Source organism: Lissotriton helveticus, chromosome 1_1 (assembly GCF_964261635.1).
Source record: "Lissotriton helveticus chromosome 1_1, aLisHel1.1, whole genome shotgun sequence".
In the NCBI taxonomy this organism is placed as follows: Eukaryota; Metazoa; Chordata; class Amphibia; order Caudata; family Salamandridae; genus Lissotriton; species Lissotriton helveticus.
The window spans coordinates 617,838,799-617,857,397 of NC_136057.1; positions in this window are offsets into that span (position 1 = coordinate 617,838,799).

Below are 18,599 nucleotides of genomic sequence, written 5' to 3' on the forward strand. Positions count from 1 at the left end.
CAAACTTGACTCAAACATACCATATGTTCATTATCTACAAGGGAAAAGAACAACACTGGAACTGCCTTAATTAAACAAAAAGTTCGGAGTAATTGGTTGAAAGAAATAATACAAAACCAAGAAATTATACAATTTCAAACAATGATTGCAAATAAATATAAATCGATAATGCACAACAGATGGCAAAAACTTTGTGGATGGACGTGACTCCTAGACACAAGGGCAGACCAGTAGAAAAGTGGGCCTACGCGTTTCGAATCCCCTTTAATTCTTCGGAGATTCTCATCAGGGCCTCAGGTAACTGAGCAAAGAAAGAAAAAACATATATTTCTCTTCAAGACAAAATAGTGACAAGTGAGGGAAACAACAGTGCAAAAACAGAGGTACACATTTCTAATTTACACTAGCTGGGGCAGATCCTACAAAGGGAATCGCCCATATCAGAGTCTCTGCATTTAGTGGGCCCCCAGCATAGAAAACCTGGTTCAGGGTACTCAAAATAGATAATGTCGCAAACCGGTCGGTCACAGAATGGCACTCCGGACCGTGTATATCACCCAAAACAGTTGACTACATAAAAAGTAGGAGAAGTGGACTTACCACCAAGGTTACTTTAGCAGAAACTAAAGGTGGTCGGAAGCAGGGGGATATTGCCGGGAAACAAGTCTGTAAATAAATACCAACGTATGGTACGTCAATATACAGCTGAGATAGAAATAAAAATAAGGAATCAAGCTTTATGGCCTGTGAGGGTCTCTTACCAGTCATAAACAATCGGCGTGCCCGAACGGCAAGGAGAAGGGTTCACAGTTGAAAAATGGGGCTGGAATGAGCCACAGCCGGAAGGTGTCGGAAGCTTTACATGTCGGCGTGTCTTGTTCAAATAACACTGCAGGCTCGGGGTCCTGTATTAGATCAGGGAAAGGCCTTTAGTGGATGGCACAACAGGGAAGGAATTAAGTATGAACTGAAGCATATCAGGTTAACATCACCTGTAAGAAGCGGTGTGGTGTACGCACTTCAGTTCGTTTCAATCACGCAGATCTGTGGAAGGTGGCATCAGCACAAGCAGGCACGAATCGCGTGTGCTATATAAACAGACAAAAATGCGAAGCGAACCGATTAGATAAAAGGCTTTACAGCGCGGTCATGAAGAAAAGTTCTTTCTCACTTAGCCAAACACCAAAGGGACACGTCGGAGATCAAAGCTAGCTCTTACCAGAAATACTAGTTCTTCTTCGGGGCAATCTGTCCGGTCGGCGTCGCGATCAGCACTAGTCACTCGCGCATGCGCGTTACCCTACCACGGGGCACTTCACGTTTTATAGTGGATGGCGCACTGCGTCATCAAAGAGTGGGCGGTTCAGTGGGCAACTACTGGCTAGGACGACAATACTCGGCGGGGCCTGCACTCGTTGAGAAGTCTAATGCATGCATGCAAGCGGAACTAAAAAATGAAAAAAGAAATGGTGTGAATATAAATTAATTCTCATGAAGCGGAGATGAAATCGGGCTCTATACAGGGTATCACAGACAGGAATTTATAGCTTGAAAATTTCTGAAAGTTCATTTAAACCTGACACCGCCGTGTCAAATTTAACAATTAACATTGCTTCCCTTTTGGATAATAGAAGGCCCATATCGCCTCCTCGGGAGTTCTTTTCTATCCTGGAAATGACCATCCATTTAAAATCATTGAGTCCATGTTGCATTCTGTTCCAATGGTTTACTAGCGGCGCATTTTCGACATTTCTCTTCAGCCTCGATTTGTGTTGGGATATGCGTTGTCGGACTTCTTGCTCCGTTTTACCAATATATAGGTGGTCGCATGGGCATTTAATGCCGTACACTACAAATTTTGATTTGCAATTACTGAATACCTCATGCTTCCAGAATATGCCCCTGTGTTGAAAGACGGAGCCCTGTATGGTGGTTTCACAGCAGAGGCAAGTCCCGCATTTGTGATGACCTAGCACAGGTGCCAGACCCATCATTTGACGGAGGGATGGTTGATTTTGGATTGGCATGGAAGCTCTTACCACATGGTTAGCGACACTATTCTCCCGTTTGAATGCAAACAACGGTGGTTCTTTTAGGCTTTCGTCTAGATTTTGCCCCGAAGAAGAACTAGTATTTCTGGTAAGAGCTAGCTTTGATCTCCGACGTGTCCCTTTGGTGTTTGGCTAAGTGAGAAAGAACTTTTCTTCATGACCGCGCTGTAAAGCCTTTTATCTAATCGGTTCGCTTCGCATTTTTGTCTGTTTATATAGCACACGCGATTCGTGCCTGCTTGTGCTGATGCTGCCACCTTCCACAGATCTGCGTGATTGAAACGAACTGAAGTGCGTACACCACACCGCTTCTTACAGGTGATGTTAACCTGATATGCTTCAGTTCATACTTAATTCCTTCCCTGTTGTGCCATCCACTAAAGGCCTTTCCCTCAATCAATCAATCAATGACACTTGTAAAGCGCGCTACATACCCGTAGGGTCTCAAGGCGCTGGGGGGGGGGGGGGGGGTGCCGCTACTGCTCGAACAGCCAGGTCTTCAGCTTCCTCCTGAAGGAGAGGTGGTCTTGGGTCAGGCGCAGGTCGGTCTGGAGGGAGTTCCAGGTCTTGGCAGCCAGGTAGGAGAAGGACCTTCCTCCTGTAGTCGCTCTTCGGATGCGGGGGACGGCGGCGAGGGCGTGGTTGGCTGATCGGAGGTGGCGTTTGGGAGCGTAGAAGTTGACTCGGCTGTTGAGGTAGCTCGGGCCTTGGTCGTGTAGGGCTTTGTGTGCGTGGGTGAGGAGGCGGAAGGTGATTCTTTTGCTGACGGGGAGCCAGTGAAGGTCTCTGAGATGTCCGGAGATGTGACTGGTTCGTGGGATGTCGAGGATGAGTCTGGCTGAGGCGTTCTGGATCCGCTGGAGTCTCTTCTGGAGCTTGGCGGTGGTACCGGCGTAGAGGGCGTTGCCGTAGTCCAGTCGGCTGGTGACGAGGGCCTGGGTGACGGTCCTCCTGGTCTCGGTGGGGATCCACCAGAAGATCTATTACAGGACCCCGAGCCTGCAGTGTTATTTGAACAAGACACGCCGACATGTAAAGCTTCCGACACCTTCCGGCTGTGGCTCATTCCAGCCCCATTTTTCAACTGTGAACCCTTCTCCTTGCCGTTCGGGCACGCCGATTGTTTATGACTGGCAAGAGACCCTCACAGGCCATAAAGCTTGATTCCTTATTTTTATTTCTATCTCAGCTGTATATTGACGCACCATACGTTGGTATTTATTTACAGACTTGTTTCCCGGCAATATCCCCCTGCTTCCGACCACCTTTAGTTTCTGCTAAAGTAACCTTAGTGGTAAGTCCACTTCTCCTACTTTTTATGTAGTCAACTGTTTTGGGTGATATACACTGTCCGGAGTGCCATTCTGTGACCGACCGGTTTCCGACATTATCTATTTTGAGTACCCTGAACCAGGTTTTCCATGCTGGGGGCCCACTAAATGCAGAGACTCTCATATGGGCGATTCCCTTTGTAGGATCTGCCCCAGCTAGTGTAAATTAGAAACGTGTACCTCTGTTTTTGCATTGTTGTTTCCCTCACTTGTCACTATTTTGTCTTGAAGAGAAATATATGTTTTTTCTTTCTTTGCTCAGTTACCTGAGGCCCTGATGAGAATCTCCGAAGAATTAAAGGGGATTCGAAACGCGTAGGCCCACTTTTCTACTGGTCTGCCCTTGTGTCTAGGAGTCACGTCCATCCACAAAGTTTTTGCCATCTGTTGTGCATTATCGATTTATATTTATTTTCAATCATTGTTTGAAATTGTATAATTTCTTGGTTTTGTATTATTTCTTTCAACCAATTACTCCGAACTTTTTGTTTAATTAAGGCAGTTCCAGTGTTGTTCTTTTCACTTGTAGATAATGAACATATGGTATGTTTGAGTCAAGTTTGCATGTGTTGAATGTGAGGCGAATGTGATATGACTGTAGTTGTGAATGGTGGATCGTTTTAAGTAACTGTAATTTTTTGTGTCCGTTCTCATCTTGATTTCTCTTATTGTTTTTTCCTTAAATGTAAATATGAATTTTATAAAAACATTGTTGATTTTTCAAAAAGAAAATTGCGATTAATAAGCAATCCCTCTCTGGAATTTAATCTTCTGTTTGTGGAGGATTAATCATAGCCCGAAGTTATGTTTATCAGCACTGGCATTTTTTGTTGTTATTTATGATATAGGCTCAGCCTTGCTGATTAGAGCCAGCCCCATTTTGTTCTTACTCTTATAATTACAAGGTATATCATGTGACATATTAAATTCATGAATATTAATCGTTCTGACTGCTATTTAAAAGAGTACTCAATTGTTGCAGATAACCGCTCCTCTACAGTGCAGGTTAGGACCAGCTGGAAAATTCGGCAAGGTGACAATATTAGGTTCTGTTTCTTTCTCTCTTGTAGCAGTCCTCTTTCCCTTGATTTACTGTTGGCAGGCATCATTTTACTTTGCATGGTCACTAATGGGTCTAGGGAAGGATAGAAATCAATGTTGCTCATGTTTGATCTGAATTACCAGGTTAGTGCAACTGTGATACCAAACAAGATGATTCAGTGAAGGATTGTTTGACAATTTGGAACATCGACAATTTGGAACATCTTCAAAACTGGCAAGGCCAAAATGTTCTGGAGCTTTCTTAGTCTTTTAGATGAAGACAAAGTGAGGACCAAGGCAAATTTTGTTAACAAGCATCGGAGGGATTGTGGTTTTGAGTCAAACCTATATGAAATTATGGATTAGATGTCTCATACACACCAAAGTTTTGAAAAATATGATCTTTCTCACAGTTAGGTGACAAGTATTGTAAAATTGGGTAGGTGGGTCCACTGACTAAAATAGAATTTACAACAGGTTATTTCAGGACGACCCTGAGTACTGGGTCTCATGGATATTTCCCATTTTCAAAACAATTCGAAATCAAGATCTTGTTTCTTGGAAGGGATCTTTATTACATCAACTGTTTAAGAAGGGAGTTCACATCCTTCTCGAAACGTACATTGTGCTCCCATTGCTGGGTGCAGATTCTAAATATTTCTGCCACTTGCTGTTAGTCAATTTAGAATGCCAGATATTTTCTAATAAATGTATACCCCTTTCATCAAATCAGGTCAAAACGAATAATACTAATGATATTATTACACTCCTATTAATGATTCATCAATCAGAAAAAGGTAAACAAACACACCTATTTGCCTGACTCACTTCCTTCTTTATAATGCTTGGGTATAAATCAATTTAGGAGGAAATCATGCCTTTCCAATTAGATTTTTACTAAGAGAAGTGATACATAGGTGTGTGCCTCTTTCACCCCTGCTGCCTACCTTATGCACAGCAATGTTTGAGGAGATTGCTGGTGAACAAGCATTTCCACCAAAGCTTGGGTTATTTTATATTCGAATATTACAGTAAGATAATAATTCCATCCTGCTCCATGAAACTGCTGCTAGACTCCAAAGCCTTTTAGTTAATCCTAATTAAGAAACGGAACTAAAACCATTTAACAATTACTGCTAAAAATTGCAGTTATCTTGTTTAGCAGGCAAGCCTGAAAGGTCGTAAGATGGCTGACCTACATTTACTTGGGCATTTGGTTGGAAGAATAAGGACGGAACAAATTGCATCATGTCTCTTTGAAAACCAATTTGAGTTATTTAATTTGTAATGTAGCACCTTTTTTTACAAAATGTTGACAGGACATGACTTACTCCCCATGATTAGCTGCCCTACTAAAGTAAGTCTTATACGTTTGTGACGGTTGCAGCAGCTTGATCTTTCACATTAGTGAGTGAGTCAACTCGTTTTGCTGCTGTTGAAACATGCAGCACGGCATGCTGTGTGTGCTAACAGCAGCAGGCCACTTCTTTGAGGAACTGGTTCCAATTGCAACAATACCATTATTTCAAGTGTAAAATTAAGAAACCTCTGTTTTTGGGGTGGCTGTAGAACTCTGTTCACTTTACCTCTGCTAATCAGAGGTAAAGCACATGTGCTCCCTCTTTGAACATGTTTTAATTGGCATAACCTTAATTAGCATATTTACCTTACCAATAACGCCCTAATATGTGGTACAAGGTGTACCCAAGGCCTGTAAGTTAAATGCCATTAGTAGACTCCAATCACCCATTGTGCCATCCACTAGAGTGGCAGTGAAAACATGGCTTCAGGCCTACCATTGTAACCTGATAGATCAGTCTAAAAAAATATATTTAAACTGTCAAACTAAACGCTTTTGACAGGTCTAAACCTTCCTTTTAAATAGGAATAAGTCCCCCCTAAGTAGACCTTATAGGCCGTTTGGCAATATGCATGATATTTAAATGTAGGACATGTAGAAAGTTAATCTTAAATGTGTCCTTACAGTGCTTAGCACCAAAAAGCAATTTTCACTATTGCAATGCTGGCCGTTCCATACAATATTTGGATTCACTATTAAATGTAATAATGCTTTTTTTAGCTAGGTAACATTTGGAAATGTCACATCATTCTTGGACTCTTAGTCATTCCATTAGTGAAGTAGGATTTTTTTAACAAATATATAATTTAATATTTTTAATAAAGAATACACTTTCTATCTTGCTTTATAGGAAAAGAGCATATTCACCATAGCCAGCTCCTAGCATGCTTTGTTGTTTCATATTGATAAAATTACTTATCTTTTATCCCTGTGTGCGTTGGACGGCCTGGAGCCGGCCGACGCCACAGTGCTTGTGTGCGTCAGACAGCTCCCGGCAGTCCACGCACATGGCACTGGAAATCCTTCTGGTGCCTGCACCAGAGGGATTTCATTTTCCCCACAAGAGCCTCAGGAGCTGGGAAAGAGCTTTCCCAGGTCCAGAGGCTGAATCCTTGTTTCTCTGAAATGATGATCAGCACGCACATCGAGCTGATGTAATTTCAGAGAAACCGAAGCTGAAAAGAGCCAATTGGCTCTTTTTTGTTTCACTTTCTATGTGCTTGTGGGGCTATCTCAGCCCCCGAGCATGTAGAAAGATAGGAAAGGTATCATTGAAAAGGGGAGAATTTCCCCTTTCCAATAGTACCCCTCCCTAGTGCATCCCTCCTTGGGGATTGCCCTAGGAGGGAGGTACCCAAGTAGGGATCCACCCACTGGACACCAGGGAAGGGGAGCCCCCCCATTGGGCAAGGCCTTTGCTCCCCCAATTGTTTAGTGAAATAATCAGTCTTTCTGTCTCCCGTGGGAGGCATATAGGGGCAATAGGCCCCAATGGGCCCCCCGGGGAGCAGAAAGCACACCAGGCACCAGGGATTTTTGTTTATGTATATAGGGATAGGGCCAGCCTAAAATGGGCATGCCAATGCCCCATCCTCCCAAAAATCCCACAGTCTTTATGCCCCCCCAGAGGCCAATGGGGGCAATAGCCCCTGATCTGCCCCGGAGGGACGAAAGCCCACTAGGCACCAGGGATTGGGGTTTTATATACTTAGTGATATGGGCTACCCAAATTAGGCATGCCAATGCCCCCAACACCCCCAAAAATGGCCACAGCCTTTCAGTCTCGCCTGGGAGGCAGATGGGGCAATAGCCCGCGATCTGTCCCACGTGGGGGCAGAAAGCACACTAGGCACCAGGGATTTATTTTATGTATATAGGGATTGAGGCTGCCCAAAATGGGCATGGCACTTCCCTCGCCCACCCCCAAAAAAAATTCCACAGTTTGTCTGACCCCCAGGAGGCACATGGGGAAATGGCAGACCGAGTGAGGTCAACGACTATTGCACTGCAGACTTTGTAATAATTTTAATCTCAATGTCATTTTAAATTTACTGTTTGAACCTTGTATTAATTATGTGGGGTCATTATTCGCTGCAAGGCTTACCCTCTGCCCATTCGCACAGTCTGGTGAGGCTTGCTTTCTTCCTGATTTACCCCGCATACCACAGCGGCTGTGTGCCGATTGTGCGGTGGGCGTGTCAAACCAGTCAGGCTTGCATTGATGGCATTTCCGAGTTTTACTTATACCCATACCGTGGCGGGCGCACAGGGGACTGAGTGAGGTCAGCTAAGATTGTACTAAAGACATTTTAATGATTTTAATTTCAATGTTATGTTATGTTATGTTATGTTATGTTATGTTATGTTATGTTATGTTATGTTATGTTATGGTTATTTATTACACGCACAGCTGCTCCAGCAAAGGAGTGTCTTGGCGCCTGACAAGGTACCAACATAACACAGCTAAAAGGGAAGACCAAAGGAAAACAGATTAGGGGAATAAGAGAGTCTTAACGGCTCTACGAAACGAGAGCAGATCACCGAGGGTGCGTATCTCTGCAGGAAGGGAGTTCCACAAAGCCGCAGCACGTACTCGAAAGGAACGGCCGCCAGCACGGCTGCGCTTAAACCGGGGGACTACTGCCAATTCAAGGTCCGAGGAGCGTAGACAACGGACTGGGACATAAAGAGACAGAAGATTCAGGAGAATCTGAGCAGGGGAACCCTTGAGGATCTTGTAAGATATGCAAAGCACTTTAAAATGGATCCTCTGCTTAATCGGCAGCCAATGGAGAGAGCGCAGGGTGTTCCCAACGGAACAAAACCTGGGCAGCCCCACAACTGCTCTGGCGGCTGCATTTTGCTAGCGTTGAAGACGAGTGATTTCGGCCTGATTTAACCCTACCAAAAGGGAGCTGGCATAGTCAAGCCGAGAAATCACCGTCGCCTGCACAATAAACTGCCTGGTCGAAGGATCGAAAAATTTTAACACAGGTCTTAAGCTACGCAGGACGCCAAAGCAGCAGGCAGCAGTGCGCTTAGTGAGGCAGACAAAGCTGAGAGTGGGATCTAACCACACCCCGAGATTTTTTAACTCCGAAACCAGAGTCGGGGTGGGACCAAGCTCTGAAGGCCACCACGTATCGCCCCAGAGTTCCGCTTGCTTACCGAAGATCATAATCTCCGTCTTTTTTGCGTTCAGCTGGAGACAATTGGACATCATTCAGCTGGCGACCGCCCGTAGTCCGTTCTGGAATCTTGGGGCATCCAACGCTGAATCCCCGCTGAGCGTGACCGCCAGCTGAGTGTCGTCAGCGTATGACACCATGGTCATACCCCACCGCTTGACGACCTCAGCCAGCGGTCTCACGTAAAGATTAAAAAGCGTGGGGCTCAGCGAGGATCCCTGAGGCACACCAAGATCCAGAGGATAGAATTTAGACTGATGGGGCGGGACAGCCACGCAAAAAGATCGGTCAGCAAGAAAGGAGCAGAACCACTGAAGAGCAGGTCCAACGATACCAGCATCCTCCAGGTGTTGCAGAAGAATCCCGTGCGAGAAGGTGTCAAAGGCGGCGCTGAGATCTAATAAAACAAGCGCCGCCGGTTGACCCGCATCGAGCACAGAGCGCAAATGTTCCACCATAAAAAGGAGGGCGGTCTCTGTGCTATGACCGGCTCGGAATCCATTCTGCGTCACGTCCAAGATGTTAGCACGCGAAAGATGGTCAGAGAGGGCAGTATTAACGTGCACCTCCGCTACTTTAGCTGGCCAAGGGAGGAGTGATATCTGGCAATAATTCTCAGGCTTGCTAGCATCCAAGGACGGCTTCTTCAAAATGGGCATAACCACTGCCTATTTCCACTTGACGGGAACCGACCCAGATGCGAGCGAGATGTTAATCAAGGAGCAGATCGATGAATGCTCAGGAGAAACCATGTCTCTAAACAAAGCTGGCCGTAACGGGTCAGCCGGGGAACCGGACTTGACTTGCTGAGCCAGATTTCTGAAGCTTTCAGGTGTTAGGCTAGGAAAAGAATGTAACACCTCTTGCACTGAAGGGCTAAAAAGCCAATCACCAGAGGGCTTAATCGAGGAAAATGCTCGATAAATGGCTTGGACTTTTTCCAAAAAAAAGGCCGCTAAGGTTTCACAATGCGAACTGGAACACAATTCATTTGCATGTCATTTTAAATTTACTGTTTGAACCTTGTATTAATTCTGTGGGGTCATTATTCGCTGCTATGCGTTTTCTGCGGGGCTCTTACCTTCTGCCCATATACACAGGAGTGTTAAACCAGTCAGGCTCGCATTCAACAGCATTTCCAGGTTTATCTTACTTAATCCAATGTCGTGGCAGACGCGCAGCAGACGCGCCAAAGGTGCACCAAAGGCAAGCCCGTCTGTGCCCGTCCGTGCCTGGCTGCCGCATGATGACAGGCATGCTGCTGGTTCTGTTTGCGATAGCCTATTTATTCCAGCTACCTTTTGGCCATTAAAAAAGATTTAAACATGTATAGGTACCCACTTGGCAACCTTCCTGAGGGTCCATTTTGCTGTCTGAACTGTGGCTTTGATTCCTGGGTGGCCCCTGCACTCCACTGTCCCCCCTCTAGGTCTGGGTCTAATGTTAAACTCTTAAGCCTTAACTGTCAGTCCTTAGTTAAGCACTCTTCGGATGTTTATAATTTACTACAGGATGAAACACCTGATGTTCTCTTTTTAACAGAGACTTGGTTATCAGCAGACACAGTGGCTGTGCCAGGTTTGGTGCTCCCCAGGGTTTCAGCATTGTAACCTTGAATAGAGAGTCTAGAGGGGGTGGTATTGCAGTCGTTTTCAAATCTAGTTACTCTTGCACCTTTGTTAAAAGTCTCTTGCTGGATGTGAGTGTCCGCACTTTGGAATTGCATTTAGCGCTAGCGATGCCATGTTTGGACTCCTGATATACCGCCCACAAGGACCGTTGAAAGAATTTAGCGCTGTGCTTTTCGACACCCTAAATTCCTTGGCAATGAGAGCTGCCAATTTTTGCATTATAGGGGACTTGAATTTACATCTTGATAGTTCCAATGACGTGGAAATGGGAAATTTCTTAGCTGACCTGCCGGCATGTCAATTATTTCAACTGGCCATGGTCCCACCCACTCGGGACGTAAATTGTTAGATCCAGGTTTTACTAACCTTTCCTCCCTCATTGTTCACACCCCTACCCTGGTGTGCTGGTCAAATCATTATTTAATATCTATGACCCTCTCAGGGGTTGTACCCGCCCAGAGCACGTTCCAGAAGTTCTAACTTAGGCGCCATTGGCATAAACTTAACATCAATCAATTTCATGGCCGCCTTTCTTCAACTACTTTTATTATGCCAGATGACTCAAATGCGTCCGATAGGGCACTATTGGACTGGATTGTCCACTCTCTGGATTATTTCATTCCGGCAAAGTGGTCTAAAAGCCGTACCACCAAATCCTGCCATTGTTTCAATGATAAGTTGATCATTCTACGTAAAGCCAGTAAATAGCTGGAGCGAGCCTGGAGACAGGACTACAACTCTACTTTGAAGGGGCATTATTAGGCAGCCATTAAGACGTATCATAGGGCTATTCAGGCTGAACGGGCAGCTTACTTTGCGGCTGAGATTAGGAACAGTAGTAACCCCTCCAAAAGTATTTTTTCAATACTCAAAGACCTTAAATCATCGGTAGTTCCCATGGCACCTGTGATCTCGTCGAATGAGCAGTGCAAGGCTCTTGACCCCTTCTTTGTTGAGAAGTTGGAAAATATCTAAAAGGCTTTTCCGCAAGTTACTACGTTTCCTGACGTCAGGCCCAAATCTTTTCTGATGAGCTTGTTGGCTTGTAGTGTTTTATCTAGGAACCTGAATCGATATTCCTATTTTATGCCCTTGTCCGGTTATAATCAATAATATCCATACAACGGCATAGTAATCATATCCATAATAATCTCCGGCCCCCTAGTAAGCACACCGAGTTCTCTAAACAAAACCCAGCCTCCAGCAACCTGGGAAATCCCCCTTGCTTTTGTTTTGATTTCGTCCTAGAACTCCTGTAAAGCACTGTAAGAACGGCCAGTTCTTAGTGACATCTTTATTGACGTCTTATGTCCAACCTTACGTCAAACCCAGGCACCTTTCAGGTATAAATATACCAATGTTGCCTTAAGCAAACACACGGTGGTGATTCTGGAGCAGAGCAGCTATCTACTTGCCCGAGAGCCCAGCTGATGCGAGAGCCCACGGACGCTGCCCCTCCCCTTTGACGCACTGAGAGAGACGCTGTCTTTTCTCCTGCCGAGAAATCCAGCTCCGGTGTTTCCAGATACCTTCGCGGGTTACTGGGATATCGAGTCCTGAGAAAGAGATACAAGACCTCCTGCTTTCTATTCCCTTACAGAGAATTCTTGAGTCAGATTCTTGGCAAAACAAACTTACCTTAAACTGCTACTTACTTACTCCTTCCCACGTATTAGGCTTAGGTCAGGTACACCGGGGTAGGCGTATTTAGAAGCACCAGTTGAGTATGATTAGTCAATGTATATATGTATGTATATATTTTATCTATTTTAAAGTATCATATGGCTAAGAAACCATATCAATGCTTTTACAGTATTATTTTATACTCCTCCTTTTACTGTACGCACTTTACTTTACCATGAGTATTCCAATCGTGGCAATTCATTTCTCTTGTATGAGAAAGAAGACTGCTCAATAAATACCACCTTTTATTGAAAACGCCCGTCTCTCTTTTCTCTGCATTCTGATGAAACTAAGTACGCACATTTGACTGAGTGAAATAGCTGTCTATTGTTTTCACACGACTCTAGAGATACACTCTTATTCAGGGAGAGCAAAGTTGTCATGTTTTATGGTTGTCAGAAGCTAATCCCTTCTTGTCTATCCAGGGAGGTTAAACTCCTCCTCGTTTATTCGAGAAAGTTTCTAGTGACCTCTGAGCTAGCTTGCAAACCTTAAGTCTAATATAGTCAGTAGAGACCTAGATAACCTCAGTCCTACGTCTACACTGCTGAATATATTATTCCATTGCGCACAGCCTATATATAGGAACTACACTACATGGCGCCCAACGTTTGGTAAGGCGATAAATCTAACGCAAGACGTTAGAGTAACTCAGTCGTGCTTTTTCACACAGACCCTTTTTCCCGTAAATACTCCAAAAGATGTCTGGAGTGGGTAAAAGGTAAAAAATCCGCCGGAACTTAGTAGGAAGAGATTTCTATGTATAGTTTTTGGTTTAGTCAACGTTGAAGGATACAGTGTTCCAAAATATTGTGCACCTAATCTTTGTTTCCTTGAAACTTGATCTGCAACAAAAACCTTTCTGCCAGTAAAATGGGGGAAAGTGAAGACGAAAGGGAGGCAGCTAGAATAGCAGCTCGACTCCTAGAGGATGACACAAGTCTCCTACAGAATGACCCGAATGCAATACTCATTCCGGTCAACATAAGAAAAACTATAACTCTTAAACTTATAGAAAATGGACTAACATCGAGAGGTGGTACAGTCATATTCGTAATTGAGGCACATGAATATCGGCAGACAGAGGTATTCTATTCATGGATAAACTTTCCAGCAGCAAACGCTGTCACACACGAATTCCACTATTACAAAATAGAGGAACCTCCAGATGAATACACTCCTTTCGAGGAGGTGGAAATCCTATTAAAATACTAAGAGCACCTGCTCTGGTTTAAAGGCGCCCTAAAACATAATAATCACATCACCAGGCTCAGTCCACTAGGTAGACCAGGAGCAACGTGGCCGGTTCTAGCCAGCTACACACCACATCCAGACATTGAAAAAATGTCAAGTGAAGAACTCTTAGTTAAAATAAAAGAATTAACACAGGCATATAGAGAGTTGGTTCAATTAGCAACGGAGGATATAACGATCTGCCAGAAATTGAAAGAAACAGATATAGCGGAACAACCATTTGAACTTGCCAGAATCATAGAAAAATCCTATGAAGAACTAGGAAGAGATAGTTTGGGTGGGAAACCAGTAAAACCCCAACTAACTGAGAATCCTGAAAAAATATTTATTAAAAATAATCTAAACACTCCAAAAAAGAGCTGGGATGGAAATAAACAATCCACTCCCAAAGAAAAAAGATTCCAGTCCAGAGGAAGGTCTCCTCGGCGGAGAGAAAGATCTCCGGACCAAGGACACAAGTCTCCCCAGATGGAGCACTCTGAGAAAAGATACAACCTTAGAAATAGGGATAATCTGAAGAAACCTGATAGATATCAAGATATTGATACACGTCCCTCTCGATCTTTTCAGACTTCCTCGCAGAAATAGGAAAGAAGAGGACGGTCAGAACACAGGGAAGAGCACGTCAAGTCCAAAGACAAGGAACCTGCTCATCAAAGTAAAAAATTACAATTTCCAAGAAAGAAGGTAGCCAGCATTAAAATAGTCAAACATGTCGAGGATACTGAGGACACAGCTGAAAAACGGAGAGTGGGCCCAGACAGTGCTAGACAGCGCAGCAGAAGTGACCATAGCTCGCAAGATCCTGATGAATCATCTGGAGACAGTGGACACAAATGAATACATTCAAGTGGAAACTGCAGACAGCAGAGTTAGCAACCCTCATAAAATATGCGAGATAATATTACGTATAGAGGGGGATAAGACTAGGAAAGTAAGGGGTCTATTTTGGGATAACCTTTCCAAAGGCTATGACATCCTTTTAGCTGAAAAGGACAGGCCACCAAAGTTTGTCAGGGAGTGCCCTCATGGCGAAGAAATGATTATGCCTGCCTTCTCAAATCACATTCCAATTCATAAAAAATATACACTTGCAAGAAAGTGGGCAGTAGCCCAAGCTCCTGCATTATATAAAAATCATGTAGGATGGGATGAGGACTCTCCTCCTCACAAAATCCAATTAAAATGTCAACCAACTGCACAAAGGCAGTACCCAATTAAGCAAGAAGCTAAAAAACAGGTCAGGGAGATCCTAGATCAACTTGAATATCAGGGGGTGATTGAAACATGCACCTCACAAATGAACAATCCTTTGTTTCCTGTCTCCAAGCCAGACGATTCATATCGTCTAGTTTTGGACTACAGGCACCTTAACTCATGTTGCAAGACATTTGCAGTACAAAACTCACACAGTGCAGCACTAATGAATAACATCGTGCGCAAAAAATACAAAACAACATTAGACATCTCTAATGGATTCTTTTGTCAAAACATTGTACCTGAAAGCAGGTATTTGACCGCTTTCTCAATAATGGGCTCGCAGAAAAATTTCTGTCGACTCCCACAGGGGTTCAAGAACAGCCCAGGATTATTCTCAGCAAGGGTAACAGAGTTACTGCAAATGTATGATGATGAGGCATTATCTTATGTCGATGACATCTATCTGACAGATGATGACTTGGATTCTCCCCTGCCTTCCGCGGGAGCTCTAGCTGAAGCCCGGACAATTTTTAAAAATCTTTTGTGTTCAAACTTGTGGTTTATTTTTAATTAAAGTCTCACCTACCCTCGCAGGGACCTTTCCTTGCTTTGTTTTCCTCCGCGCAGCCGAGGTAGACGCTGCAGCGGGTTGAGGCTCTCTCGCTCGCCGTCTTCGGCGACCCGCCCCCCGAGCCACTTCCACTTCCACCTGGCCACGCCCACTCAGGTTCAAAGGTAGGAGCTGACTGCTAGCTTGCTCATTGGATTCTCCCCTGCCTTCCGCGGGAGCTCTAGCTGAAGCCCGGACAATTTTTAAAAATCTTTTGTGTTCAAACTTGTGGTTTATTTTTAATTAAAGTCTCACCTACCCTCGCAGGGACCTTTCCTTGCTTTGTTTTCCTCCGCACAGCCGAGGTAGACGCTGCAGCGGGTTGAGGCTCTCTCGCTCGCCGTCTTCTGCGACCCGCCCCCCGAGCCACTTCCACTTCCACCTGGCCACGCCCACTCGGGTTCAAAGGTAGGAGCTGACTGCTAGCTCGCTCATTGCATTCTCCCCTGCCTTCCGCGGGAGCTCTAGCTGAAGCCCGGACAATTTTTAAAAATCTTTTGTGTTCAAACTTGTGGTTTATTTTTAATTAAAGTCTCACCTACCCTCGCAGGGACCTTTCCTTGCTTTGTTTTCCTCCGCGCAGCCGAGGTAGACGCTGCAGCGGGTTGAGGCTCTCTCGCTCGCCGTCTTCGGCGACCCGCCCCCGAGCCACGCCCACTTCCACCTGGCCACGCCCTCAGCGGCCCTATAAATCATGTGCTTCCCCCGTACGCGCAGCGGACGGGTGCAGCGGGCGCGGCCTTTGCGCGCCGAAGGCGCGCCTAAGGCAAGCCCGTCTGCGCCCGTCCGCGACGGGCCGGGACCAGGGCCCAGAGATGCTGTCCCTTTCACCACCTATTCCCCTGCTTCGCTCAGAAGCCTCCAGTGTCCCTCTCGTGCCCTTCCATCTACAACTTGGGATCGTCTGGTGTCTCTTGGCATCTCGGCTGATCTGCCTTCTCCTAGACTTCTTCGGGCACCCGTGTCCGCTCCTATCCCGCCTGAGACCTGCATTTGCATTCTTTATCTTAATACACGGTCCCTTCCACAACATCACGCCGATATCTTTCTCTTGTTGACGGCTGAGAATCCTGATATCCTGCTGCTCACGGAGACCTGGCTGTCTGATCTTTCCCTTCCCGACATTCTGGCTGCTCTACCCCCTAACTACTACATGCTGAACGCCAACCGGCCTAACGGCCGTCGCGGCGGCGGGGTGGCGGCAGTCATACGCAAAGACCTGCCTTTCATAACGTCTTCCTCGTTATGCCTCCCTGATGCCGATCAGCCTGGCAACTGAAGCTGGTGCTCTGACCCTTATTGTTCTATACCGCCCTCCTACTCCTATGCCCCTGTTTCCTGCTGCTTTCTGCAAGCAGCTCTCGGCCTTGATGACCTCTTCAGCTCGCATTGTTATGTTCGGAGATTTTAACTATTGGTTTAATGATGCTGATGCGGGCCCTCACGCCACCGAATTGTTTGAGGCACTTCTCAGCCTCAACCTGACTCAGCACGTCACCTCCCCCACTCATATCGGGGGTCATATCTTAGACCACATCTGGACACAGGGGGTGTCGCTCTCTTGTCCGATCATTTCCCCCTGTGTCTGGTCCGATCATTTATTGATCGAGTCCTCCATCCTCGTAAAAGGTCTGGTTAGGTCTCCTTCCTTGGAGGGAGGGACTGCTCGGAAATGGAAGCTTCTTGACTCACCTGCCTTCCTCTCCTCCCTTGCTGAGACCCAGCCTCCAACGACTGACATCTCAGATGTTAACATCCTCGATGCTAACATCGCCCATTGGCTCACGACGGCTAGCGACCTATTTGCACCTTTGTCCTGCTTCCCTCGAACACGCCTTAACAACTCTCATAAATGGTACAACTCTGCCCTGAAACAACAACATCTTGAGCTACGCCAACTGGAGCGTAGATGGAGGCGCTACTATCTTAGCGCCAACAGGGAGGCGTACGTGTTCGCACGGAAAGCTTATAAAAAAGCCATCATAAGAACCAAGTCTGCTTTCATCTCTGAGAGAATCTTAACAGCCCCCAACAAACCCAAAGAGATTTTTAAGGTCCTCGGCGAATTAACATCAGACGCCAGGACACTCCCCAATCTGCCTCCCTCTGCTGAGTCATGCAACGCCCTAAATTCCTTCTTTATTGATAAGATCACCACAATCAAAAATTCTATTCCTCATTCCCTCCCTCTAATCACAGCAGTATCTTCCCCTATTAATTCTTTTACTCTGTCTCGGTTCCCCACACTTGACCCGGACTCCCTCGCCAAGCTGTCTATTCGTGTGAAATCTGGTTCCCCGAAGGATTGCTGCCCCCCGTCTGTGCTTCGCGATATTTGTCACACCCTTCCACAATGTATCCTCCCTCTACTCAATTCTTCCCTTAACTCTGGTATAGTTCCCAGGTCATTCAAGGAGGCCGTACTGGTGCCCCTGCTAAAGAAACCTGGCGCGGACCCAGCGGCTCTCGCTAACTATCGGCCCATCTCCCTCTTGCCTTTTCTGTCCAAAATCTTGGAGGCACATGTCACCACCTGCCTCTCGCAATTCATCGAGGAGTCCAACTTCCTGGCTAATAACCAGGCCGGCTTCAGACCAGCCCATTCCACAGAGGCTGTGATTCTCGCCGTATTGGACAACCTTAGATGTAATGCCGACAGAGGACTACCCCAGGCATTAGTTCTACTTGACTTATCGGCGGCATTCGACACGGTGGACCATAACATCTTACTCGAGTCCGCCGGAGTCCGTGGGCCTGCTTTGTCCTGGGTTAAATCCTTCTTAGAGGGGAGATCTCAGGCAGTGAGGCTGGGCCCTTTCAGCGCCACCAGTGTTTCGTCATCCTGCGGGGTCCCTCAGGGCTCTTCCGTATCCCCCCTTCTTTTTAATTTGTACCTTTTACCCCTCCTTCATTCTTTAGGCAGGTGGGATGTCACCGTGTTTAATTACGCAGATGATTTGCAAATTATTTTTCCCCTCACCTCCCCTGACGCCGTCACCAACTTCCAGGCGGTCATGACACACATTCAGCATTGGATGTACCAAAATCAACTAAAGCTCAATCCGGGCAAGACTGAGCTCCTCCTCCCTGGGAGAAGCGCCTCTCATTGGGGTCCTCAGTACTGGCCCATCGAGCTTGGTACACCTCCTTCCCCTGCTGACTGTGTAAAGAGCCTCGGGGTCATTATTGACTCTGGCCTCACTCTCAAGGCCCAGGTGAGCGCAGTAACATCTTCCTGTATGTTCCAGCT